This window comes from Ambystoma mexicanum, chromosome 7q (assembly GCF_040938575.1).
Source record: "Ambystoma mexicanum isolate Mex_15411 chromosome 7q, UKY_AmexF1_1, whole genome shotgun sequence".
NCBI lineage: Eukaryota > Metazoa > Chordata > Amphibia > Caudata > Ambystomatidae > Ambystoma > Ambystoma mexicanum.
In genome coordinates this window covers 330,446,118-330,472,769 of record NC_090941.1, presented here as the reverse complement: position 1 = coordinate 330,472,769, position 26,652 = coordinate 330,446,118, and positions in this window count along the sequence as shown.

The window sequence follows — 26,652 nt, the reverse complement described above, 5'->3', positions numbered from 1 at the left end:
ATTATGTACGGAACGGGTTCGTGGAGCACCTGGTTAACTGGAAAACCAGAGGCATGCTATGTGCTAATGCAAACCATTGAACCATGGGAAATTAATACAAAGTATTGATGATCTGGTCACCTCGAATGGGATGACCATCTACTGGAAAAAGATCAAGGGTCATTCTAAAGTTAAGGGACCAGACAAAACTGGAAATGACCTAGCTGATCAGATGGCCAAAACCAGAGCCATCCGAGGGGATCTACTTGAGATCGAGACTCTGTTGGGGGAAATCCAGGTCACTGCTATCACTAGGTCCCAGACAAATGCTCACAATGAACTCTCAACTGCATAATGGAGTAAGCAGACCCCAGATGCTGATTTGATTACGGCTCAAAAAGGGAATCCAATAATTGGTAAATTTTATCAAAACATTGTGGACCCTGAGAACTTCCCCCTGACGGATACCGATTACATAGGGAAAGAGGACCTCAGAGTGTTGATGAAATATCCAAAAATGTTCCGAATTCAAGACGGTTTGTTGGTAAGGAGATCCATAGCTGGCCGTGACCAGTGGGTGGTCCCTACCTCATTCCGAAGCCTGATGCTAAGCCACGCCCATGATGCGACCACAGCCAGTCATCGGGGGTTTCATACAACATTAGAAATCTTGCGAAAGGTTGCATACTGGCCACACATGGGGCAGGGCCTTGACCAATACTTGAAGGGGTGTCTTGTGTGTGCACAATTTCAGCCAACATCACTCACACACCGTGCTCCCCTCCAAAAGAGGGGGATGACACTGCCTTGGTCAGATTTACAAGTCGGTTTTATCAGGCCCGTGATTCGCTCCTCTAGGGGGAACAAGTACATGTTGACCGTAACATGCTTGTTCACTAAATGGGTGGAATGTCTCCCGGCCCCAAATTGCAAGGCAGAAACAGCAGCTGCCCTGATGATCAATCACATCTTCTCTCGTTTTGGACTACCCCAAAGGATTGAGTCAGACCGAGATAGCCACTTCACTAGCGAAGTGATGACAAAGATGTGGGAGATACTTGGGGTCAAAAGGAAACTACACATTGCCTACCTGCGAGCCTCTAATGGTGGAGTTGAGAGATACTTTTTAAATTCTTTTGATTTGATTTAGTTGCAAGCAACTTTTAAAATTAATATAAAAGATACATACCAATACAGTTCATATGTTATACAAATTACTTACAGAAATAAAAATGTCTATATTACTCAACACAATAGAATCCCCTTAAGAAGGAGTACAAACTAAGTATTAATTGCCACGCCAGTGTAGCCTAGACCAGTCCGACCTCAACCAATCTTGGCACATACTCATAATTACATTTCCTTTACACATGGCAATATTATTCGTAAAAATTTGACAAGGGCAATCTGCACCCTCGTACGCATATTTGTAAACAGCATTTGCCAAATTTGGTCACTTTCCCACTCCGTATGAAGCAAGAACATGTTATTGAAACATCTTGCTCGCACTTCATTTAAGGCATTGCATTCCACCACCAGATGTTGTAGTGTTTCCCTTTGTTGTACCAATAGACAATATCTGCAATAATTTTGGTTGCTCGTCAACAATTTCATTTTACAAAGCACCTCACGCGTACTCCATAGATTTAATCTGAATCTTAAATAATCAGAACGGACCTTTGGAGATGGGTACTTTAGTAAATATGCCGCTGTTAAACCATACCTCTTTATCCCAAACAACCAAATGTTGAAATTATTATATTGGGTACACCTTGACATGTTCCTGGCCCAATCAGCTTGATACATTTTCAGCTTAGCTCATGCAGGATTCAGAATTAACAGATCTATTGAAATATCTGCTTCCGCCAAACTATTCACAACTTCATTTCTCCATATTCTTGGGAAGGCTTTACCTGATTTAAACAGAGTTTGGGCTAATGTTTCTAGAATGTTCCCACTCTTTAACCCCACCAAGCATTTGCGAAAAACGTCACACTGTCTCCAGCGTGCCTGCGCATAAAGGGAGACCAAACCAAGCTTATAGCGTAGAATTGGTATCGGGACACACTTAGGGAGGACAAGGACCTGCTTCCAGTATGTTGCTTCTAAGACATCCCAATCTTGCTGTTTCCCCAGATGTCTTCCCTCTGAGCCATATAGGATGATTGGAATCACTTTCATTTTATAAAATAATAAGATATGCTTCAGTGAGAATTTTCCAAATTTATAAATCAAAATACGGGACTGGGAAATTAGTTGCTGAAGTTTGTTCCGTGCTATAGCCTCCACATCACTCCAGGCCTGTAGATATTTAATAGTGACCCCAAGATATTTGTATTGTGTGACATTTAGTAACTTAACGTCCTGCAAGGCCCAAGAATAAACAGACAGCGTGCGCCGACCACCAGGGCTTGATATACAACTAACGGTTTGGAATTTCAAAGTATTGATGACCAAATTATTAGCCACCACAAAAGCTCCCAATCGAGACAACATGCTTTGGAGGCCATGCGGGGTCTGAGATAACAAGACCAAATTGTCCGCATATAACAAATACGGAATTTTTGCAAACCTAACTTTGGGGCATCGTTGTTACAATTCGTGAATTCTTGGCCCAGATCTATAATGTAAAAGTTGAATAGAAATGCGGCCAGAGCACAACCCTGCTTTACACCCCGTTTCTTAGGAATTTCAGGAGAGAGTTTGCCGTCGATGAGAGATACAACAAGACTATTGTGAGCATATTAAAAAAGTTTGTGGCAGGTTCTGGGCCAAGTTAGGACATTCGATTACCTCTTGTCCTGATGGCCATCAGATCTACCCCTTCTTCTGCAACAAAAATGTCTCTGTTTGAGCTGATGACTGGACGAAGGATGGTGCTTCCCCAGCATCTGCTCTACAGGACCCAAGAGCAGACCTTGATAAATGCTTCCACAACTCATGAGTATGTTGAGAATCTGAGAAAACACCTTCAACGTGCTTTTGCATATGCTCAGCGGAATCTAGAAAGATCTGCAGACAGTATGAAGACCCACTATGACCTTAAGACAACTAAAAAAGAATACCAAGTAGGAGACCGCGTCTATTGTACAATTTCCAAAGGAACCAAGCCAAACAGCGCAAATTTGGCGGGGTGCTTTTGAAATTGTAGACATAATCTCACCAGTCGCTTACAAAATCTGCATCCCCAAGGGCAGTTTGGCAGAGGGGGAAGACAAGTGTGTCTAAATCAACCAGCTGAAGAGTTGCTATCCCAGGCATACTCTGCAGCAAATAGAGTAGCTAACCGGAAACCCAGAGGGACACATTCCAGATCCCTAGAAGATTCCAACTGTTAAAACCATTCCACCCGTCAAAATCATTAGGAATTATAGGTGGGGAATATTGTAGTTTATATGTCAAATGTATGCATCTGCCCCACTACATGAATAGTAGTGGGGAAAAATTCCATAACCATGCTCTGTTCTGTCTCATAGCACTGAAACCAAGGATTCTAAGTACCAAGGAGGACCACTCGGGGACTGGGAGGAAAGACCCAAGGGGCCCGGAGTATCACTCCATACTCCCACCCAGAACCGGCGAGGAGAACATGTCGATCCAACACTAATGGGAGAAGGAGACTACTTTCTCCATCTGGACCAAAGAAAGAAAGAACATCCCAATCTCCCGACTTTTCCTTGACGGGCGGTCAAACTCAAGTCGTGAGGGGGGGCTCTGTGGGATGATTCAACCCACTTTTGCTCTGCCATGCACATTACTGTGTTCTGATGGGCCAGAAACATCAAAATGGCCGCAAAACCCTTGTGCGTGCCAAAACCTCTGAAAATCGTGCTCTGCAAAGCACAAAAAGATGGCTTCCCAATCTGCCATGCACGTTGTCAGTGGTGGAACAGCAATCCCACTCCTGAAAGATGTCAGTAGGCTCCACAACAAGTGAAAATGGAGTACAGAGGGAAAAGCAGTGCTCTGCTAAAGGAAACCCCAAAATCTTGCTTGAAATCCGTATTCTTGGTTGCTGAAACTGCAGAATGCCGGCACAAAACACCCTTAAACATCCAAAATTCTTACTGGGTGCTACAATTCACTTAGTGCAAGAAATCATTGTGAATTTACAATGTCCTGAAAAGCTGAAAGTATCAAAGAAACATCCACAGCAAAAGTTGCCTGCCTGTGGAAATCTGTCAAAATCTGGGTGCAGTACCCTCGGCCGCCTGAATGACAGCTGTCAGAAGCCTGCATGATAAACTTTAAAACCTGTATAAACTGAAAGCAAATGTTTGCAATCTAAGTGGCCTGTTACTGAGAGTAATCTATGTTGTAATTGTTAATCCCATGGTGTAGAATCTGGAATAATTGTTCTAGATGCTAGTTTGAAATCACAAGTGTGTTTTCAGCCAAGGAAAAATGCAACAGAATTAACATTTAAATGTAAGCCTGGCTAAAAGCCACCCAAACTGGAATAACAGCTTTCCTCACAGAGGCAAGGCCTCTCCCTCGAGCTCCTCTCCAGCAGGAAATCACACCTATGTGATGATTATATGTGATGATTATAGGGTGGGGGAAGAATTTGGTCTGCAGGAGGAAGGAGACAATGAACATCCTCCAGCTAAAGGAAATGCAAGGTGTGAAGAGACATAAATGGCCTCTGTCCAGGAGAAACAGCGAGGAGATGTTCCTAGGTGCCAGGGAAAGACCAAAGGGGTGGAGCTAAACAACCATTTGTTGCTTAACAAGGACAAAAGACACATTTTAAAAAGACTGATAACGTACTGTGTAAAATTGTGCAAAATATAGAAATAACAGCATTGTTAATGTAATTTCTGGATGCACAGGTGAAAAGGCGCGAGAACTCTGTGACATGTTCTGGGAAAAAACAGCGGAAAATGTGATATTACACAAAATGTATTTCTGGTAAAAGTATGAAACTTTATACACGAATGCCCATGTTCAACGTACACATTTGTAGAAATTTGCTCCTAAATTGGACATTGTGTTCCGGATGAAAAGGGCAAAATTCTGTGAAAAGCAGACATAAGATCCCACAGCGACGGGGCTTGGAGGAGTATCTGCTACAGAAAATATGTAATCTGTATACATGATTGTTATAGAGGTTGCGCATGTGGAAATATGTATTGTACCAAAAGTAGATTTTTTGTTCAAGGAGCTAGGGGTGGATTCTTAGCCTCATAAACCCACACCATAAAGGTGACACCCTGTTTCTCTCCTCCTATCAAGGCAGAGAGGAGACCTTGACCAATCCCTGTCAAAGGGGAGAGTTCAGGCTAAACCAGCACACACACACCCTTTATCATAAGCATAAATAGAGACAGCTCAGCAGAAAAAGACAGACAGATTCACCCACTATCGGAATGCTGGCGGAGCACCCTGTTGCAGCATCATCCATCTTACTTGCTCCAGACTCCAGAAACTAGGCAAAGCAGAAAGGCCCATTGCATAGCTGAACCATTTTCAGCTAGGCCTTAAATTTCCAGAACCAGAACCAACCCCAGAAACCTAAGGGGAACCAAAATACAGCTGGGTTGTGCTGTACTGCTTGCCTGCTGAACTAATTATCATCAGAACCAAAAGATCCAATCCAGTCCGGTGACATACTGTGACCAGAACCTAAAGACCCGATCCAGTCCTGTGCCGTGCTGTGAACAGACCCAGTCCAATCTGATGAGCCCAGCAGTCTGTCTATCCCAGAACCATATTCCCTTCCCTGACCAGAAATCTTGACGGACCAGAATCCTAACCGTTCCGTTTAAAAACATATCTAGTTAGTATCTATGGATAGAATGTGTCACTACCATATGTATTGTCCATAGTCAATCCCTATCTTAAACCCATCCTCTTTTGTCTTCAGAACCTGATATTGTTAGGAGTATTTTTGAATTGTCAGAACTTTTCTTACGCTGAGTTTCTCTTATTTGTATTCTTAAATCATAAGTCATTAGTGTTGTGAGTAACTAAAGTGAATCCCAGAAAGAAATTGAGTATCCACCACGTGAAGGATTCCCTGGCAAGGAACTGTGGAGATTCATGTGTGGCATTCTTCTTTTTTTATTGTCATAATCTAGTGTAAGAAATCCCATTTGTCTTTTAAAAGTGCATTCCTGTTTCCCATTTTTGCGCCTGTCTCTGACCTCCACTAAAACGTCTATAACTCCCTCAATATTTGTGCTAGAAACAGAATTTCAACGCTTGTTCATAGCTAACATCCCAAATACATACGGTTCCCCAGTAATTGCGATTATCGCGCACTGAAAAGTTTGCTGCGAATTTCGTTTTAGGGAAATTCTGACGCGTGTAAAACAGCTTTTGATTGCTTCCAACCTTAATTTTAAGATTTTACATTGTTTCTTAGTATCAAATCCTTGCTAGTGTTTGTGTGTAACTATCCAAAGCGGCTCCCATAAGAATTTAAACAATTTCAGCAATTTAAACCATATTTAGTGTTTGTACCCGATCCATTCTCAAGATAACTTTAAAACCATTCTGATCGCTTGCAAATCAATTCTGTTTTTCTCTTATGTTGCTGGGGGGAAAGTGGGATTGATATTTTGTTTGAATTATGCCATTCCTGAATACCTGCCCTCTCTCCTCTTATCTCTTTACATTGCCTGTTGGGGGGTGAGGGGTGTGCAGGGGGAAATAGTAACTACACTGCTATTTGATCTGAACACACACAAAAGTATCATTTCTGTGCTGAATGGTTTTGCTCACTATTACTCCTTGTGTATTAAAGAGATTATTTAGTGTTACATCACCCCATTGGTGATTATTGTGTACCCATTAAAACATAGTGTGATTGAATTGGTAAATACATAAATAAATATTTTTGCAAAACAGCCTGATTCCTGGTTCAGTGTGACCGGGGGGGGTTGCAGGAGAGGGGCGTGATATGAGTGGTACATCGTTCAGAATAAAAGAACTTTTAGACACAAATAAATAAGGATTTCAGTTGTGCATTACATGCCAGGCGTTGACTTAGGTGTGTGCCGGATTGAAATCACTTACAGATTGGAAAGTGTAACATTTACTACCACTATTAAAATCACACCAAATGTGCAAATCGCACTTGTTTAACAATCTCAGAACTACTTTCCTAGCGTTGGCTTCATCATATGAACCAGTCTGGTTAGATGTATCCACTTCCACATCTAAAGTGGCATTAAAGTCCGCCCCAATAACCACTACCATACTATGCAACTTGTCCAGGACTTCATCAATTTTTTCAAAAAAAGCAGCCTGATCTACATTGGGCGCATAACTATTCAAGAGCATCAGGTACACATTTTCTATATGCAATTTAAGCCCAACAAACCTCCCATCATGATCCACCCACACACCTTCAATCCTATATCTCAAATCATTCCTAAACCGGATAGAGACACCACGAGAATTACTGGCAAAATAGCTTGAACATTATTTTACATGCAAAGTATTCAAGATGTAACCAGCTTGATCCCCGGTCCAGTGGGTCTCCTGTAGGAATACTATGCTCTGTCTTTTTTTACCTATAAACGCCAGTATCTCTCTCCTCTTAACCGGTTGTTTACACCTTTAACATTCCAGCTCAAGAAAATCAAGCATGTGGCCATTGTCCCCAACGCAACAAAATGTGTATATAGACTAAATTGCACCAACACACAGCGCTAATCATTTGTACATACCCATACAATTAACTTGTGGAGATCCGGACTCCAGAGGCTGCAGCACCAGGGTTATTTTGCCCTACACTGGAAAGCCATATTCACGGTTTTCCCCCTCCCCCTGGCCAGGAATTGGGGTGGTGTGTGTTGGAGGGGAGTCTTTCACTGGTCACCTGAATTGTTTATTTTGGACACTTTGGGATTTAACCTTGTGATTGTTTTTGGATACTTGTTCAGGTAATATATTGGCCAGGAATTGGGGTGGTGTGTGTTGGAGGGGAGTCTTTCACTGGCAGTGGCGGCTGCTATCATAGGGCGGCCGGGCGCCGCCCCCCCAGAAAGAAAGAGAGAAGCTAAAAGAGATTCAATCAGAGAAGTTCTCTGATTGAATCTCTTTTAGGTTCTAGAAGGTGCATTTCCTTTGCCAACAGCGCGGGGGCGCTGTGGCAAGGCTAGGCTATGTGTATGTCTGTGTAGGGCTGGGCCCGGCTTTCATAGCGGGGCGCGTCCCAATTTACTCTTCTTTTTTAATAGTAGAGTGCGTGGAGCTTGTAGCTCCACGCACTCTACGTAGCCCCTTTAATTAGCAGGCTGGCGGGGTGCTTCAGGGTTGGCCCCGCCAGCATAAAATGTGCGCAAACAGCGCACTGAAGATTCCTTCCCCCTAGCTACAGTAATGTCATTGGCTGTTTTCCAGCCAATGACAAACCTTGCATTGGTTGGCAAACAGCCAATGACATTACTGTATCTATGCAGGTGGCGCAGGGTGTGTACGTGCGCCTGCACCACCTTCACACTTCTCTTCCCGACGAGAGCGACGTGTGGACAAGACCTGTTGAGACCAGAGAGAGACAGCTCTGAGCCCTTGCCTGCGGTAAGTTACTAGTACCCCCTGTTTCGGGCGTGTGTGTAACACGGCCCCTACACAGTCAGCACTGAAAGACATGCAAGCCAGGGCCTACACGTCTTTCAGTGCTGACTGGAGGGACCGTGTAGGCAAGGGCCTTGTGTCACTAAGGTTGCCTGCATTAGAAGCCAGGCTTCTTTCTGAGTCGGGCAGTGCCCGACAAGAGAGGTGCCCAGCCCGACTCAGAAAGAAGCCTGTTGTGCTGTGCATGGTGTGCCCGTGCCAGAGAGGTGCCCGACTGCTTGCGGACCCCAAGGTGTCTTCAGCAACGTCCGGTGCTGGAAACACCTTGGGGCCTGTGGGGCAGTTGGCAGACCTGGGCCCTGATTCAGGGATAGGCCTGACTGGGCCTGTCCTGCTGCATCAGACCCTGGCAGGCCTGGCCGGCCTGCCCTGCTGCATCGGCGCTTGCACAGAATAAAAAATGATTTTTTTATTCAGTTACTTAACTGAATAACAATCATCTATTCATGTGTGCGCGTCGCGTGCACTGCAGCGGCATGCACGCAGCCAGGCCAGGCAGCAGGCCAGCTTTCCCATACGCTTCAGCATAGCATGGTGCTTTGTTTGCGATAAGTGTAGGATTCCCAGGGCTGAGCAATTTCTGTGTTTTTATGGCACTGTGCGTTGTTGCCAAATAACTGTGATAATAATTTCGAAGTGGGTTTTGTGAATTTATGTGTTGCCTGGATTCGATTAAATATGGTTGTCAATAAAGGTTGCAATTGGTTTACATTCGGATTTCATAATGGCGTGTGGAGTTAATATTTTGTGTAAACATGCTGTGTTGGTAACTGAAATGTACATCCCGCCTGAACGGGACTGATCCCGTCCGGTTTTGGAGCTCGTAGCTTTTATTTATGGCAGGTAAAGGGAGTGAATTTCGTAAGACAAGCACACGTTTTTATTTCTTGAAAGCATTCTGTTTCTGTGCAGCATATTGAGAAGGAATGCAATGTTATATGTGGCGAACAAACTTACTGCTTGCTATGTATTATAATGAAGGTTGGTTATTAATAAAGGTACATTCCCAGTGACCTTGTGTTTATAATTATTCTTAAATTATATGTACATATAATAATGGGAAAATTAGGTGTTTGGGTGAATACACGCAGAGTTTAGTATTAGACTACATTAATATAAGTGTGGAAATTATTTTGCTTTAAATCTATGAAGTTTGACTAACCTACAGGTCTGTAAAATGACAAGGATAACAATGTGAGGACGATTAGGAAAGGTTTGATTGTCATGTGGCCACGTAGGAAGCGAAGCAGGGCCTGTTTGGGTTGTTCATTGGAACGTTATGGGTTGAGCTCCTTTAAAGTCAGGGCTGTTGCACGGGCATAACTCCCCCGTGCTTTGGATGTACTGGTGCATTACCGGCACCCCTCGTTATCACACAGGCACTGTACATGTGTAGGTCACTCGTGTCACGAGAGTTGGAGAACTTTCAACTCTCAATTAAGGGTCACCCAGGGCACAATGGCAATATCAATGGAAAGGGTGTGTTGCGCATATAAAGGTGCTGGCAAGCACAAGCAGAGAGGGAGCATAGGAGTAAAAGCTTACTGGGGTGATATTTGTAACCAACAATTATTGTCTTTCCTGAGGAGTTTCACCTCTTTGCATGGGGAAGCTCCTCACACAAGTAAATACACACAAAGTACATGTTTCCAGAGTCACTGTCAGTCCCATCCTCTCTCCATGAATTCCTATCCCAATTAAACATGAGACATCTGTTTAACAGTCGCCACACAAACTTGCTAAAATATGCTTTAAAATGCCTTTCCAAATTGTGCAATTATCAGGAGAGCGCAGTTGCCCTGTAAAGAATTATAGTTGCATTCAGAGAGTGAGGAGATTTCCTTCTGTGCCCTGTACCTGCATCCATTCCAGTTTTCAAATTCACTTTAACCTCTGACACGACACCACAGGGGTGTTGCTAGGTCTGGCAAAGATCCGGGGCTACACTGATGTCGGGATTGTCAGGACTCGGGGCTAGCTAGCCTTTTGGTTGAAGCCCCTGAGATTCTATCTGGGGCTACAACCAAACGACACGGGGCTATAGCTCCCCCCCACCCCCAGCAATGCCTCTGGTGCCCAAGGGTCCAATGCTATCCAAGGGAGTTGTGCAGGGCTGCTTTGCCTTTGATTGTCCTCATAAATCTATTCACCAGTCACTGACTATGAGTGCCAGAACCTAATTTACAAAAGTGTTTTACAATTGCACAATTCCATTGGAAAACGTTTTGTAAATCAGGCCTTCAGTTTCTCTTCATATGTCGCTCTTTTCCTGTGTGCTGAAAGAGCCATCTTTCCTCACTCTTGAGAACATTTCTCAAGAGTGACAAGCAGAGCTAACGCTCACAATGGGTAACTGAGCCAGCACCATTTTCCCTTGTTCTCTCGTCACCGTGAGAGAGATGGAAAACTCGCCACTGCTCGCTATCTACCTGTAGTTACACGAGGCAAATATGCGTGAAGTGCTGGTGCGTGCTATAAAAATAAACAGAGATGATTTAAGTAACTTACTTTCTTATATCACTGCCCCCAGAACTATGCACTCTCCGAGAGCTGCTTTCATGCGTTCCTCCTCTGCCATCCGGCCCCTCCCTGAATATGCTCCACATTGTCTTCAAATCCATCTATGGGCGCACACCTCTGAGCACAGTCCATCTCCTAGCCCCTAATCCTGCCTGAGCCCATTCGCGAAACCACTTCTAGCACCTTTGCTAGACAAACAATTCTGTACTATCCATCCCCAATCTCCTCTGAGCACGTGGCATCTACTACCATAAATGTATGTCAACAATGGTAGTATAAATAGGGTGGAGGGGTGGCGAGTGGCGATGAATGTAGGAAGGAGATCCCCCTGCAATAGCAAAGGACCTTCATGGACATATGCATGGCAGGGCACCCAGCCCGATTACACTATAATGTTGGACATTGGACTTTATCGTTGGAACTTGCAGTACCATTTCGGTACTGCAAGTTCCAGAGAAAACAATTGTGTAGGTTTGTGGAGTTTAAAATATGCACACCTTTTAACGTTTTCAAAAACACTATTAGAAGCAAATATCTTCTCTTGGTTTTGTGTGTGTATTGATTTTATGAAAGACAAATGCCATTCGTCATGTGCAATTTGGATGGTTATGCAAAGCCAATTTAATGAAATGTGCATATTTCACCTTGATATGGTCATTTCTGGCGACAGCACAACCCACTGCATTTGCAGATGAGTCCCCCCACTTCTATTTTTAGGACTTGACCCCTTCTATCAGTTCTTGTACACGGGGATCAAAAGCCACATCACTCTGCCGAGAGGTGGGTCACTGCCAGCTCCCGGGACTGGGAGGCATGCATTGCAGAGGAATTTGCTGAGACTCTCATCCATCTTGTTACAGTACACGGGAAACCCCTACAGGTAAGAGACCTCCTTTATGCAGAACATAATTCAGCCATACTTAGACAATGACTGAGTGACGTCACGTTTGCATGGCATTTGCGGCATAATCCGCATTGTCTGAACTGGTGGCCTTATTAGTTTGGGCTATTTGCACCACCTATTAGGCAAAACGTGTGCATTAGCGTACACATAGGGAGAAATGGCACATGTGGAGGGACACACAGCTTGTTGGTGCTGTTTGGTTATTTGCCCTCCCATTGACTTCCCATGGCCATGCTAATTTCTATAGCCATTTCCTCTAGTACCTTCCCTTCCCCGCCCATAACTCCTCTTCATGGGAATTCTATGAGCTCGAGTCGATTCATTCAAGCCTTACCATTAACCTTCGAACTTTAGGGCTTGCCTGTGTTTTTAAAGCAGTCTTCTAAGAGTTAATGACTTGATGGAGCTGTAGACCTGGTGTAATAAAAATGTTTTAACCAGGTTCGTCTTCCGCCACTCGATTTGTAAGCGCTATACATGTCTTTCACTAAAGGACTGTTAAAAACAAGCATTGGCAAAGCCAACAACTTTGGCCTGTCTATAATTATTAGGCATTTGCCAGGCACTGCTATTATATGCCCAGGCACTTGCACCATTTTGCAGCTGCTACCATTAATGATGAATTTCTTTATGCATACACCATAGTACCTACTATTCTCAAATTTACAAGCTGCTGTAAAATACACCACCACACTTGCACACGTAAGAATAATGCCCACCATTAGTATGTAAAACCTAATGCTTTTTATGTCATATTTCGGTGGGTTTTGGACAGTAAATAGCATATTTTGGAGGCCAGTTTCAAAAAAATGTGCGGGGGGAGAACCACCCCACTTGGGTGGTGTGGGCTTGCACGCTGCGCGCGCTCGCTCCGAAAATTCGCCCGGGGATCTTTACGCCCCACCAGCTTTCAAACTCACCAGCCGCCACTGTTCACTGGTCACCTGAATTGTTTAAATGGGTACACGACATTGACCATAATTCCTAGAGACTGCAACTGCATTTATATTGGTTTCACATGAATTGAATGGCATTTCAGCCTCCCTGATGAGTATTGCAGATACGAAAGCGCTTGGAGGAGTACAACAGTGCAAGAAGTGAATTAACCTGTGAACTTCATTAGGATTTAACCCTGTTAATATTTTGGACACTTTGGGATTTAACCCTGTGATTGTTTTTGGATACTTGTTCAGGTGATATATTGGCCAGGAATTGGGGTGCGCGCCTCACCCCTGCTTATTTGAACAATGACGTAAATGCATATAGTGCAAAAAGCACAGCAGAGTGATGACACATTAAGAAAAACCCACAAGAGCTCACACACATGGAACACGGACCAAAAGTAGAAAAAAGGAAGGGAGTGGAAAGAAAATGCCAAAATAAAACACAAAACAGAGGAGCATTGGGATTAACACATAAGCTAATGATCATTTTACACAATCAATCAAGTTTAAAATGAGAAACTGTTGGTCTACTTCCCACCAAACTAGAACCGGCTAAACAGGGATAGCAGAGAGGCAGTAATGAAGATTCCCCATGCTAATATCGCAGGGAGCTCTTGATTCTATTAAAGACAAGGAGGCGAGCATGAAGCTTCATCTTATTTTATTTTCCACTCTCCAGCAGTTTCAACAAATATAAACTTTGTAAACTTTTCATTTTTTTTTTTTTTAATTTAACTTCAAGTCCCATGAATCCTGTAGTCCCATAGTCTCTGGCCATGTGACCTACTCCTTCCTGTCCCTTAGTCCTTCCTCTTCTTGACTGCTCGAACTGCAATCCTTTCCCAAACTGTGTAACCAACTGGTCAACTTGTTCCGAACTTTCTGCTTAGTGCTGGATTGGCCTCTCACACTTGAACTTGCGAGCTCGATCCAGGCAATACGATCCTTTAATCGTCTCAGCTGTTCTTTTGCTCATCTCCTAATTCCAGGAGGAAACAAAATGTACATATTAGGGCGGGGAATACACACCCTATTCTGGAAGGAATAATCATATTAATTATAAACCGTGCATCAAGTCATTAATTTCATCATCGCATCTGCTTGTGTATTCTGGACGGGAATTTAATGCTCGCCTCCTTGTCTTTAATAGAATCAAGAGCTGCCTGCGCTATTAGCAGTGGGAATCTTCATTCTATGTCAAGACAGAGGCGAGCATTAAGCTTGTTCAAAGCTTCTTACTACTGGATCAGCTATTGTATTAATTGGTCTAAAATAGAACGTTCTAAACGTTGAATCACTAGCCCAATCTGCTGCTTTCATAATGTGTTGCAACGCTGCGCCTTGCCCTAATGCTTTCGAGGCCATCGCTCCTCTAACTGAGTGCGCCCCAAATCTGGACATATCGATGCCAGCCAGGTTCATGATGTCTCTAACCCATCTCGCTATCGTGGCATTAGCTACTCCCTTATGTAGTTTTCTGCACGCTATCAAAAGCTGGGTTATCCCTGCCAGCCTCACTTCTGCTGTTCTAGACTCGTATTCTTTAATACATGTTGCTACACACCACTTGGGGTGATCTGGCATGTACGGGTAAGTGATTGATGAAGAGTCTGTCCTTGTCCTTCTAACTATGTTGAATGTCACTCCTTCCGGACCAAAAGTCTTTCTATTGACCTCTAGAGCCTTCACGTCTGCTACTCTCCTGCATGATACCATGCACAGGAACATAGCTAGTTTTCCGTATAACTGTCCCAGAGACAGATATCAGTTGTTTGGCCAATCTGCAAGAAATCTCAGCACTATGGAAACGTCCCATAAGGTTTTGTATCTTGGCTGTGGAGGTTTCCTGAATCTAATCCCTTTCAGCAGTCTGATGACTGATATATTCTCTCCTATTGGAAGACCCTCTATCGGCAGATGCCCTGCCGAAATTGCGGACCTATAGACTCCTATAGTCCTGGAAGCCTTACCATCCTGTAACAATTCCGCTAGGAAATTTAGAACTTCGACTAGGGGGGCAGAAACGGGATGAATCTTTCTCCTTCTGCACCATGTCGACCATCTATTCCAAGCTGCGTCATAGCTCCTTCTGGTGGAAGGTGCCCAAGACTCGATGAGGCTTGCAGCCTGCGCCGAAATTCCAGGGAGATTCCAGCATCTCCTGCTATCCAGCACGCCATCAGCGGCAGCGTCCCCTTCACTCTCATAGGGTGAAATGACCCAGCTGGGTCCGTGAGCAGGTTCACTCCTTGAGGTAATAGTCTCAGATAGTCTATTAGCAGTTCCATGAGCGTCGGCAACCAAACTTGCGATTTCCAAATCGGAGCTACTACTATGAGGCTCGCTGCTTCTCTGCGCACTTTCGCTAATACCCTGCTCATCATTATAAATGGCGGGAAAGCGTAGAGAGTCTGCTCTCTCCAGTCCTGCAGGAGAGCGTCCGCCCCTGCTACTCCTGGGTCTAACCTCCAGCTGAACAATCTTTCTTTCTGTGTGTTCAGTCTGGACACAAACAGATCTGTGTGAATCGGTCCCCACAGTTCTTCCAGCTGTCGGAATGTCTCCCGATCCAGCATCCAATTGCTGGAGTCCGAGAGGTATCTGGAGTTCCAGTCCGCTATCACATTCAGCGAACTTGGCAGGTACTCGGCTACCACTGAAGTCCCAGAATCCAGGCAGGTGTGCCAAAAATCCTTGGCTATCTCCGCCAGCAATCTGGATCTCATTCCTCCTAAATGATTTATGTATCTGACTGCTGAGATGTTGTCCATCTTCAGCAGAATACACAAATTCACTTTTACTTTCGTGAAAGCCCTGATCGCAAATGATCCGGCTAACAATTCCAGACAGTTGATGTGAAGCTGAAGTTCTTCCGCGCTCCATCTCTCACCTGTCTGGAGATTCCCGCATCTGGCTCCCCAGCCTGCTCGGCTGGCATCTGACTCTATTATCAGATCTGGACGGTCGCCGAAGATGGCTCTACCGTTCCATGCTTCCATATTCGCTAAGCACCACTGTAGTTCTGTCCTGGATTCCTGATCGATCTGAACTAGGTGGTGATAATGCAGGCCCTGTCGTAAATGTTTTATTTTTAGTCTTTGCAGGGCTCGATAATGAAGCGGGCCTGGAAAGATCGCTTGTCTCGAAGCTGCTAATAAGCCTACCACTCAAGCTACAGTGCGGAGGGAGATCACTGTTTTGCTGAGACATGCTCTCAGTTCTCTTTTTATGTCTCGTATCTTCCTGCCAGGAAGCTCTAGAGTAGCTGTCCTGGTATCCAGGATAAACCCTAGGAATTCTAACCTCTTGGTTGGTTTCAATTCCGACTTCACCTGATTCACTAAAAAACCCAGAGACGACAGGAGCTTCACCACCCAGTCGGCTTGGTAAAGGAGAGTCTCCTTGCAGTTTGCCATCAGCAGGATATCGTCTAGATATATGATCATCTGAATCCCTTTCTCCTTGATTGCTGCTGCTACCGGTTTCATGATCTTCGTGATCGCCCACGGCGCCGAAGCCAGCCCGAAAGGCATCGTAGCAAATTGCCATAATTGCCCGTCCCAGTCGAACGCTAGGAAAGGGCGAAACTCTGTGAACTGGTATCGTCTGGTATGCATCTTTTAGGTCTATCCTCGCTAGCCAATCGTCTTGCCTGAGTGTATCCCTGAGCTGATGCATCCCTTCCATTTTGAAATGGTTGTAGACTACCTAACCGTTCATGTTTTTTAGATTTGTCACTGGCCTTTCTCTTTCCGGTGGACTAAAAACATCGTGCTCACAATTTTGGGGGCGATGTGCATTGCTCTATCGCTTGCTTCTCTGCCAACTTTTGCAATTATGTGTGTAATAGACTTTTCTCTATTTGGGTCGAGGCTAGAGGACGGGGAACATGACTCTGAATGGGAGTCTCTATGAAGTCTATGTGCATGCCATTCACTGTCTGCAGGACCCAGGCGTCGCTGGAAAGCGAGCGCCAGTTCTCCCCAAATAGCGCTGTCCTCCCCCCAACTGGAGGGTATGCGAAAGTTCTCACCTGTGGGGAAGTTGTGTCCTCTTCCCTGTCCTCTGCCTCTCCTCCCTCTCGGGAAACGACCTCTAGACGGGAAGAATGAATCAGGCTGCCTGTTCTCCCAGTAGGTGTTCCTGTTTCCTTGAGGCCTTCTGAACGCTTGGTAGCGACCGGTCGCTCGGCCTCTGCACTGACCGGTCCCGCCAAAAACTCTCCCGGGGAAGATCTTTTTCATTGATGCTTGGGCCTTCTCTAATGAGGTAAAGGTTCCCACGAACCTCCCCATTTCCTTGCCAAATGTGTCGCCGAATAAGAGTCCTTGAGCTGCCTCTCCAGCTTCATAAGATGACAGATCTCCTAATTTGTTGTCGATCTTAAGTAGGAGACTTCTCCTGCGTTCTGAAGAAATCGCGCAGTTCGCGTTGCCTAATAAGCATACCGCTCTCTACGCCCAGTTTGCTAGGACTACTGGGTCCACTTCCTCCCCAGTATCCTTTGCTCGCTCTGCGAGGTCCATAATATTTGCTAATGGCCCGGCTATGTCCAGAACTTTCTCCTGACAGTTTTTCCAGGAGCGGTCTATACCTTTCCTGGGGTCTCTGTTCGACTTGGAGACGAAAGAAAGCATCTTCGGTCGAGTTCCGGAGCTTCTGCCACCTTTCCTGGTAAGTCTGGTTTCGGGCACTCCGCCCTCATCCTCTGCCTAACTTCTTTCTCTAATGCTTTCCGCAGCCTTTGCGTCATTTATTTTGCTACCCTCGGAGAGGGCACCCAATCAGAAGATCTGGGGTTCCTTATCTCCTCCGGTTGGAACATATCGGAGGTTTCATCCTCTAGATTATTCATCTTTCTGAGCCTTTTCTTAGGAGGAGTTTGGCTCTCCTCGTCCCCCTTCATTGTCTGCTTCCTCCTGCAAGGATGCCGGGGATTCCTGAGGTTCCTCATCGGTCAAATCCTCCTCTCTGTTGCCCATATTGTCTTCCCCTGTGTAGGGGGTCTCGAGGCTCGGCACCTGCGATTTCCTCATAAACGCTTCCCTGAGTTTGTTGAAAGCGTCAGGAGCCTCTGGGGTTGTTGGTCTTGCCCCTTCGATCTGGCCCGGGGGGTCAGAAGAGTCTCTGCTCTTCCGGGCCTTGATACAGCCCTTTGGACCCTTTGCTGGAGTCCTAGTAGACGTGCTATCCTCGGTGCTTATATTTTTCTTACACAAAAAGAGCTCAATTGTCTCTCCTGCAGGGGTCTAACTCCTTGAGCTACCGCCTCTGACAGTGAATCCCCCAGCACTTCTTTAAAATTGTAGGCTAGGTCTTCGTAGCCTGCCTCTTCATCACTCCACTCAAAAGTAGCCATTTTCTTGTGCTGACAGGTGCCTTTTATCTACCTTGGAAAGGTGTAGTGGCACGTCCACTGATTCACTTTGTGAGGCTGCACCTTCTTATTTACTCAGTCAGTGACTGTGTCTATCCAGGGATTCTTACTATTTCCCTTGGGTCTGACACCCTTTCAGGAGCTTGAAGACTGCAAGGCTTGCGTGTATAATTGAATATATGGAGCGAATCGCTGCTCCGTAATAGTAAAACGCTCGACTGCTAGGTTAGAACTCTCTCCTTCACGGAGATCGTCGGGCTAAGCTCCTCCCCCCCAAAGGAGGGGGCCTGTCGTGCGAGCGAAAACGCTTGGTAGAGGATAGAGGGGGGAATCCTCTATTCGCGAGCCGTACTCGCTCTCTGGCTCCGCCTCCACAAGGGTGGGGGCCGGAGTTGCTCCTCCACACGGCATGCCGCGGAGGATCCCCTCGCGGCTTCCCTTGGCAGGGGCTGCCTGTAAGCTACGCAAGCGGGGAAGAAGGTCTTTTCCCGCTCGCAGATAGCTCCGCCCCTCCAAGGGTGGGGGCTTACCCGCTCCGACGCTCGGGAAGCACCGCAGGCCTTGTGTGAGGAAATCTGCAGGCCGAGTAGTGCGGCACGGGCCGCAGATTCCTCACACTCTGAAAAACAAAATCTAATACGATTTATTACAGTAACACTGCACCGTCGTGCGCGCACACGATCTAGGGGTATAAAATAACCATATAAAGTCTACAATGGATCACGTTATTAATAATAATAAACACAAATCACGGAGCACTGTAAAGATTGTACTTATCTTTGGAGAGCAGAAAAAGAAGAGGGGAACTAAGGGACAGGAAGGACTAGGTCACATGGCCAGAGACTATGGGACTACAGGATTCATGGGACTTGAAGTTAAATTTAAAAAATAAAAATAAAAAAAAATGAAAAGTTTACAAAGTTTATATTTGCTGAAACTGCTGGAGAGTGGAAAATAAAAGAAGATGAAGCTTAATGCTCGCCTCCGTCTTGACATAGAATATCCACCCACCAACAAAATTGAAATGACAGGTGCATCTTAATACATCAAACAACCGTAATAGTACTTCAACTTACATCTCTAAAATATACTAGAGCTAAAGGGTATGGGGTACAATACCCAAATAAGCATGTAAATAAATAAATCCATATGGAAGTTGACAATCTTGCGCATATACGCATGCACACCAAAACCCACATATTCGTGTTTTTACATACACACACACACACATGCATACAACTATGTGCGTATATTCAAATTCATATATATGCGTATACATACACTCGTTTATACACACATACATGTACGTTTTCACACACACCCAGACTGTGGGATGTATTTACCCATGCATCCGAGCCCTACCTCAAAACTGTGCAGTACTGACATGGAAAACCTCATGATGGCCAGAGCTTCCCAGAAAATGCACAGGGAAATGCATGAAGAATAGGCTGCCATTCATTTTTGCCGATGTTATGGGCACAGAAGGAAACTGCCTAAAACCACCATTGGACTACCCACACAGTAGTCTGAAACCATTGGGAATGGCAATGCTGATTGCCAAATGCAACTTAGAATTGTGGGGAATTCATTTGTTAAATCCCAAAAATGGGTGCAGTACCAGTACTCACCACTATCCAAAAGCCGGCATTTTAAAACCACACCAGATTTTACTTTTTTGTGTAAAACTGAATGAACCCAAAGCAGGCTAAAGAAAGACTTACTGAGAGGTGGATCCAATGTAAAGTTATATTCTGAAGTGACTTAAAGGTTTATAACAAGACTGGCTGCGCTGTGGATTTCAGCTGTTTAAGTAAATTTGGACTGAAAGACACTAAAAAAAATCTAAATGTTTAAATTGACTGAGTGACCTACTTTTGAGTGTCACATAGGTTGCAATTGTTTAAATGTCATAGTTTTAAACTTAGAATCAGCCTTCTAGCTGCATATGTGAAAATGTTTAGTTTTATTTGAATGCAGAAACTGGGGAACAGAAATGACAGCTTAAAGAGATTCCAATTTGCCTGGCAACTACCCCATCAGGAGTGAAACTTGAGTCACAGCTGTGTTCCCAGGCCTAGCTGCCCTTTTGCTGCTCACACTAAGGATATGCCATCTATCTGATAATTGAATTACCTGTGCTCTACAGGAGCTCTGAACAAAGCCCTGTCCTGGCTCAGGCAAAGGTTTTATTGGCAGGAGTCGTAAATGGTCGTAAAAGTGGCTTCCTCCTGAGGAAAGGGGAGGGGCACTGCCTGTGAGAGCAAGCTGGCTTGGCAGAACTGGATAAACCAGTATTTCTACCTTGTGCTGAGAGGAAACCACACCCCTTTGTAGCCAGAATATTGTTTAGAAAAAGATGAATAACTCATAGTACGGACATGTGAAAATTTTATAAATGACACCATAATTCTTGTGATTTTTCTGCCCACATTTTAAGAGGTTTTTCGACCCGGTGGCATGTTCAGGGGGGTTTTAGCGGAAAAGTGGATATTACTCTAAATGTATGCATGTTAAAAATCTGAAACTTCATCAGTTAATGTCCATACTCCCTACACACATGTATGTAAAGTTGGGTCAATGTCGGAAAGTGAAAAATCTGTTAAAAAGTCAATTATGTGCCATTTCTGAATGCAAGCTCTTAGAAACAGCAGATTTGGACAGAGACATGGCTAAATTCAGCCACACCATGTATATGTAATTTCAAGCAACTGTGTAACTGTGAAATATGTCTTTTATTATCAAATATAGAATGTGTGCAATCTGACAGAGGAGTGTCCTATCTGCAAGCCATAAAATTACATCCCTCTGACTCACAGTTCATTCCCCAATCAAATGATAAATGGAAGTTTGACCAATTAGAAGCTGAGAGAGAGGTAGGGTCAGTGATGCTAGAACACACCCACATTCTAAACACATAAAAGCAGACAGACAGGACAGATAGGGACCTTCAATTCCATTTGCTGCAACGCGCTCTGCCGGACCATACAACATCCAGAGATCCAGACTTCAAATTCATCAAACCTCCAGAGAGCCAAACTAGAGACTTCAATCTATCCAGAACTAGAGACCCAGACCAGAGAACCAGAGAGAGCTGACCCAGATCACTGTGAAGTGCAGAGACCAGAGGCGAGTTTAAAACCTGACCAGATCCATGGCGAGGCCCATTTCACTCAAGAATATAGTGTGAGTACCTAGAAAACTGTGCAGAACCAATCTCCTAGTTAAAATAATATAATTCAATCCTATTTTAATCTAAGTAGAACTGTCTCCTAACTGTCACCTGTCATTTGTAAAGCTGTCACTTGTCATTTTCTAGTTGCAAGCTGCACTTGTCTTTTGGAACTTTAAAATTTCAAATCTGAAAAACGACCTTTATTTAATCGCTCATATCTCCGCGACCGTTTGTGCTAGAGACTTGCAGTAACTTTCATTTGGAAGCTGAGATCCTAGGCTTTCCTACGACCCCGAAACGATAGAGATAGTCCTTGTGGTTCCTCTGTAATAGTGCTCGGCGCATCCGCGAATTTTACCGCGATTTGCAAATTTCTTCACATGTAAAAACTGCTGCTGCTTGCCTTCCATTTGCCAGAAATTCGTTTAACCTGCTAATCATTCCTGAATCATTGCTAGTGTGAGCCTGGACTAATATTAACTAGATACCACTCACCCTGAACCTCTGAAAGGGAATTAAAAGTATTTTAGCATATTTTTCAATTCATTGCCAGCACATATCAAAGCAATTTGGGCCTGTGTTTTCAAAACTCCTATCTGTTTTCTTTAAGCTTGCTGGGGGTGAACTGAATTACAGTTGATTGCATTTCTGAGAACTGGGTGCTTCCTTCCATTTCCTTGCATTGCATCAAGGGGGGGGAGGGGATTGCCAGAGAAAAGTGATTACATTGTTTTGTTGAAATCATATTGAGTATTTTCTATACTGCATTTCATTCATTCAACATTCCATCCATTTGAACTCTATAAAGCATTCTCTACCACATTATACTTCTGTACCTATTTACCACTGTGCTACCTTATCCATTTCATGTCAACTCCTTAGTGATTATCAAGAAGCGTGTTAGTGCCAGATTCTCCGTTGTTAATATTTATCATATTAGATTAAGTGTGATATTCAATTATTAATTTATTATAAAGTGTGATCTATATATCTATTGTTAAATTATCAAATAAACCTTTTAACTTGCAAAACAGAACTACTTCTTGGCTCAGTGGGGTCAGGAGGATTCCAAGAGAGGGGTGTTATATAGGGGTAGTCATCCAGAACGCATGAACTGGACATAAAGATATATCAATAAGGGTTTTCATTCAGTATTATAGACTAGGCGTTGACTTAGCTGTAGTGTTGAATTGAATCCTCTTACAAATTGGGGGCTCGTCCGGGATGTTGGGTTAGATTTACCACTTGTGCAGCTTAATACAGCGTGCCAGCTGACCAGATACACATATCCAGTCGGATCACCACACTGCATTACGCTGTGAAGCATTCCTCAAAAGGGACACTCCAAGAAAAGTTCTGTTCTGCAAAAATAAAATACAAACTTCTGTAAGTCAGGACAGAGACCAATCTCTAGAATGACGACCTTGGTACATATGAAAATAGCCAGAGAGCACCTCTTGCATAAGCTATTTGTGAGAGGTGAATGGACCGAACAGGGCCAGGATGCCTGGTTGCAGGCCATCACGCGACAGGTCACTGAAACAGGGTCAGATATATATAGAGATCAGGGTCCATTACATGTGGCCCTGAGTGAACTATATATGGCTCCTAAAGCCAAAGAGGAACACAATAAGATTGCCAGGATAGCAGCATACCTGTACCTATATATGGGAGACATGCAGGATAGATGTGCTGAAAGCCAAAATCTGGCAAATAGGCAACAGATGGCGTTAGAGAAGGTCCAATCTGACCTGGTCTCTTCTGAGCAGAGGCTGCAGAGGAGCCAGGAGTCAGAAGATGATAGTAGGCAGCACATCATTAAAATAAAGAAGAAAACAGGAAAAGGTAGAACAGGATACCAGATTTCTGGCCTTGCAGAAGGAATACCAGGAAGGTTTGGACTCCCTACTGCAAAACCAGAAAAAGCTGGAGCAACAACTGGACTTCAACAGGGTATGTGCTGGGCAGGTAGTCACCCTGCAAGGCCACCTAGATAGAGTGAAGGCAGAGAGCAACAAACTAATTCTGAAAGACCTGGATACCCAGGCAGAGTTTGATCAGGAGCACCAGAATGCTGGTGCCTTCCAAAGGCAGAGGGACGACCTGGCGGCACAAATGCAGGCTCTTAGTCAGGAAAGAGACGCCATAGGCCAGGAAGTCTGCCATTTAAAAAGGAAAATGGAAGAAAATCACCTGTCCCTCCAGGGGCTGGGTGACCTCCAAAAAGAAAATCAGAACTTGTTAGAGCACACCAGGAGGGTGGAAGAGGCTTTGGCAAGAAAGGATCAGGCCAATAGGGACATTGCCCAGGAGGTAACCCTCCTGCAGCAAAGACTGGCCCAGTACTCCAGGACCAATCAGGAAGCACAGAGAGAGAATGAGGCTCTCTGCCAACACAATGATAGGCTCCAGCAACAGGTAGCGATGCAGGAGAAACTGATAGAGTCGAGTAAGGCCTTAACAGAGGAACTGAAAGCACAAATGCAGGCTCTTGCATTGCAACAGGGAGCAGGGGCGGATAGAGATGAGGTCCGCTGGGAAAGAGAGATTCCTGACCATAACCGCAGGAGCCCTACCACCAGGGGCCTTCATCTCCCCCAGTCCCTGGACTCTACCACCCCCATGTCCCCTGGCGTACATGAGCACAGGGCCACAGGGATGGCAGATTACTATCCAGCTAAGAGTATGGGGCTCATAGGCCAGTACCACTCAGGAATGGAGGGGTGGGCATCCGGGTATGGGCACCCAAGTACAGTACAGTTCAATGGGGAACCCCAGGAGAGTAGGCCCATTAAGGGCATCCTGAAAACCTCTGCCCAGTTAGGTCAGTGGAGGGGGTACCCATCAAATCCTGGCAGCAAGGAGGATCTGAAGACTCCTCTGAACTGTGCAGGACACAGGAGACCAGGTCCCCACATTCTGCCAGCCATTCCCAGGCTCGCAGAATCCGGGAAAACCTGGAAGAACAGACGGGAACCTCTGGGAGCAGTGCCTCTGAGTCCGAGGAAGAATGGACAAGGGTTACCCGAACCAAAAAGGCCAATAAGGCAAAAAGGGCCTTGCTTAAGGACCCCTTAAAGCAGATTAAGGCGATCAGGAGCGTCATCACGCCTTACCATAAGAACGCTAAGTATTCTGTTTGGGAGCACTTAGAGTTGTTTGAACAAATGATGGAGACTTTCCATTTGAAGGACAACCAAAGCTGTATTCAATATGTAAAGTGGACCTTCTCCCCGGAATACTCCAGTTTCTTTGCGGGGCTGGAGGACCAAAATCATTTAAGATGGTCCACCTATAAGGCGGCCATCTTGAAACATTTTTCTGTTCACAGAAATCCTCAAGAGGCTCGCAAGGCAGCCTACAATTTGCAATGTGGGGAGGATCAGGCCCCACAAGAATTTGTGCAGGAGTTAAAGCGGGCTTTTGCACAGACCACAAGAAGGGTGCGCACGGATAGCAGGGAATTTATAAATACGTTTTTCCATGCCTTGCCCAAATATATCATGACCCAGCTCGTGAGGGATTTTCACGAGAAAAGATCTTTAGACTGGGTCATTGAACAGGCTACCCGGATCTATGAGGTGCAGAAACCGGTAGATAGCAAAAGTAATGCCCAGAAAAACCCCAAAACCAACAGCACTCCTGCTGCTGCAAAGGTGGCAGAGGTAAAGGTCACCCCCGTTTTGGATTTGGAGATGGGGGGACCTAAAAACCTACCTGCACCTAATAATGCTAGGCCCAGGAGGTCCTCGGGTCAGTCACAGACAGGGAGCCAAGGAGGCAGCCCCACAAATGGGGTCCCTCGCTCTCCTGATTATGTAAGTCCCCGTTACAAGGGAAATCGACCCATCCTGGGTTATGTGTGGACTCCTCCAGCCCAAGGGGGGGGATCCAGCCAAGCACCTAACCCAGGGAACTTCCCTCCAAACTTCCCACAGGAGGGCAGAAATTTACCAAACCCTGGGCAGAACTTTTTCCCCAGATATCCACCCGACTTTCAGCCCCAAAACCATCCATCCTTCTTTCCCCAATTCCCTGAGCCCAGACCACTGAATCCGGGAGAGGGGAGGCCAAGGGTGGAGGGGTACCCAAATCTTCCCAACCAGGGGTACTACCAAAGAAGGGACAGCTACCCTTCCCGGGATCAGCCCAGGGGAGAAAACAGGGTCCCGTATCAGCCTGAGCGGGTTTCCCAGTTAGAGCGCCAGGTTCAAAACATGGCGCGGGATATGGGTCACATACTGAGGGCTCAGCAGAACCCTCAGATCGGCATGCCGGTGCAGAACGTACCCAACTCTGGACCTGGTGCTCCAGAACAATGACGGGGGCAGCACCCCGATAACTCACCGGTTCCCAGGGAGGAGGCACAAAGGGAAGGGGGGTGTAAAGCCTTGGAGGAAGCTTCCTTCCTCACTTGTAAACAGCCCCTGGAAACCCAGGAACCGGAAACAAAATCTCTTGCCCCTGAAAGTCTGCCTCCTAAGGAGCAGAGGGGGGGTAGGAGAAACAAAAGACCCAAACAGACTCAGTTTGAGGAGGAGGCACAGATCTTCCAATTTGAGGGAGAGGGATCCTCAGAGGATCCTGGGAAAAGGATCTTCTCCTTCAGAGAGGGGGGAACTCCTCCCAAAGAAAAATGGGTCCCTAGGGATGCAAATCCAGACTGAGGAGATGTGGAGACTGAGCTACCGCCGCCCACCATCTCATCCCAGAACCAACAGCAAGAAAATCCCCTGGTTCAAACCCATCCTGGTGACTGCCTCCAAAAAGGGGGGGGCGGCCCAGAACCGGAGCCAGGGGAACCCACAATGGCTCTGATCTCCAGTTGCCAACTTTTTCTTTCAGATTCCCAAGGCTCTCCACAGAATTCTGCCCAAATCTCTTCGCTAGCGATGTCCAAAACCAGAAAATTAGCCCACCAGTTGTCCAAAAATGTACATTATCTGTGCCCCCTTGAGGAGAAGGAGGGAAGATACTATGCCCCGGTACAAGTACAGGGGCAGGGTACAATTTTGGCACTGGTGGACACTGGATCTCAAGCTACCCTTCTGTCTAGAAGGGCCTTTGATGAACTGAATGCAGGAAGGGGAGAGAATTACCAAATTCCTCTCACCTCTCTTCCGGGACAACTACAGAACTTTGACGGGAAGGAAATTCCCGTTGAGGGGAC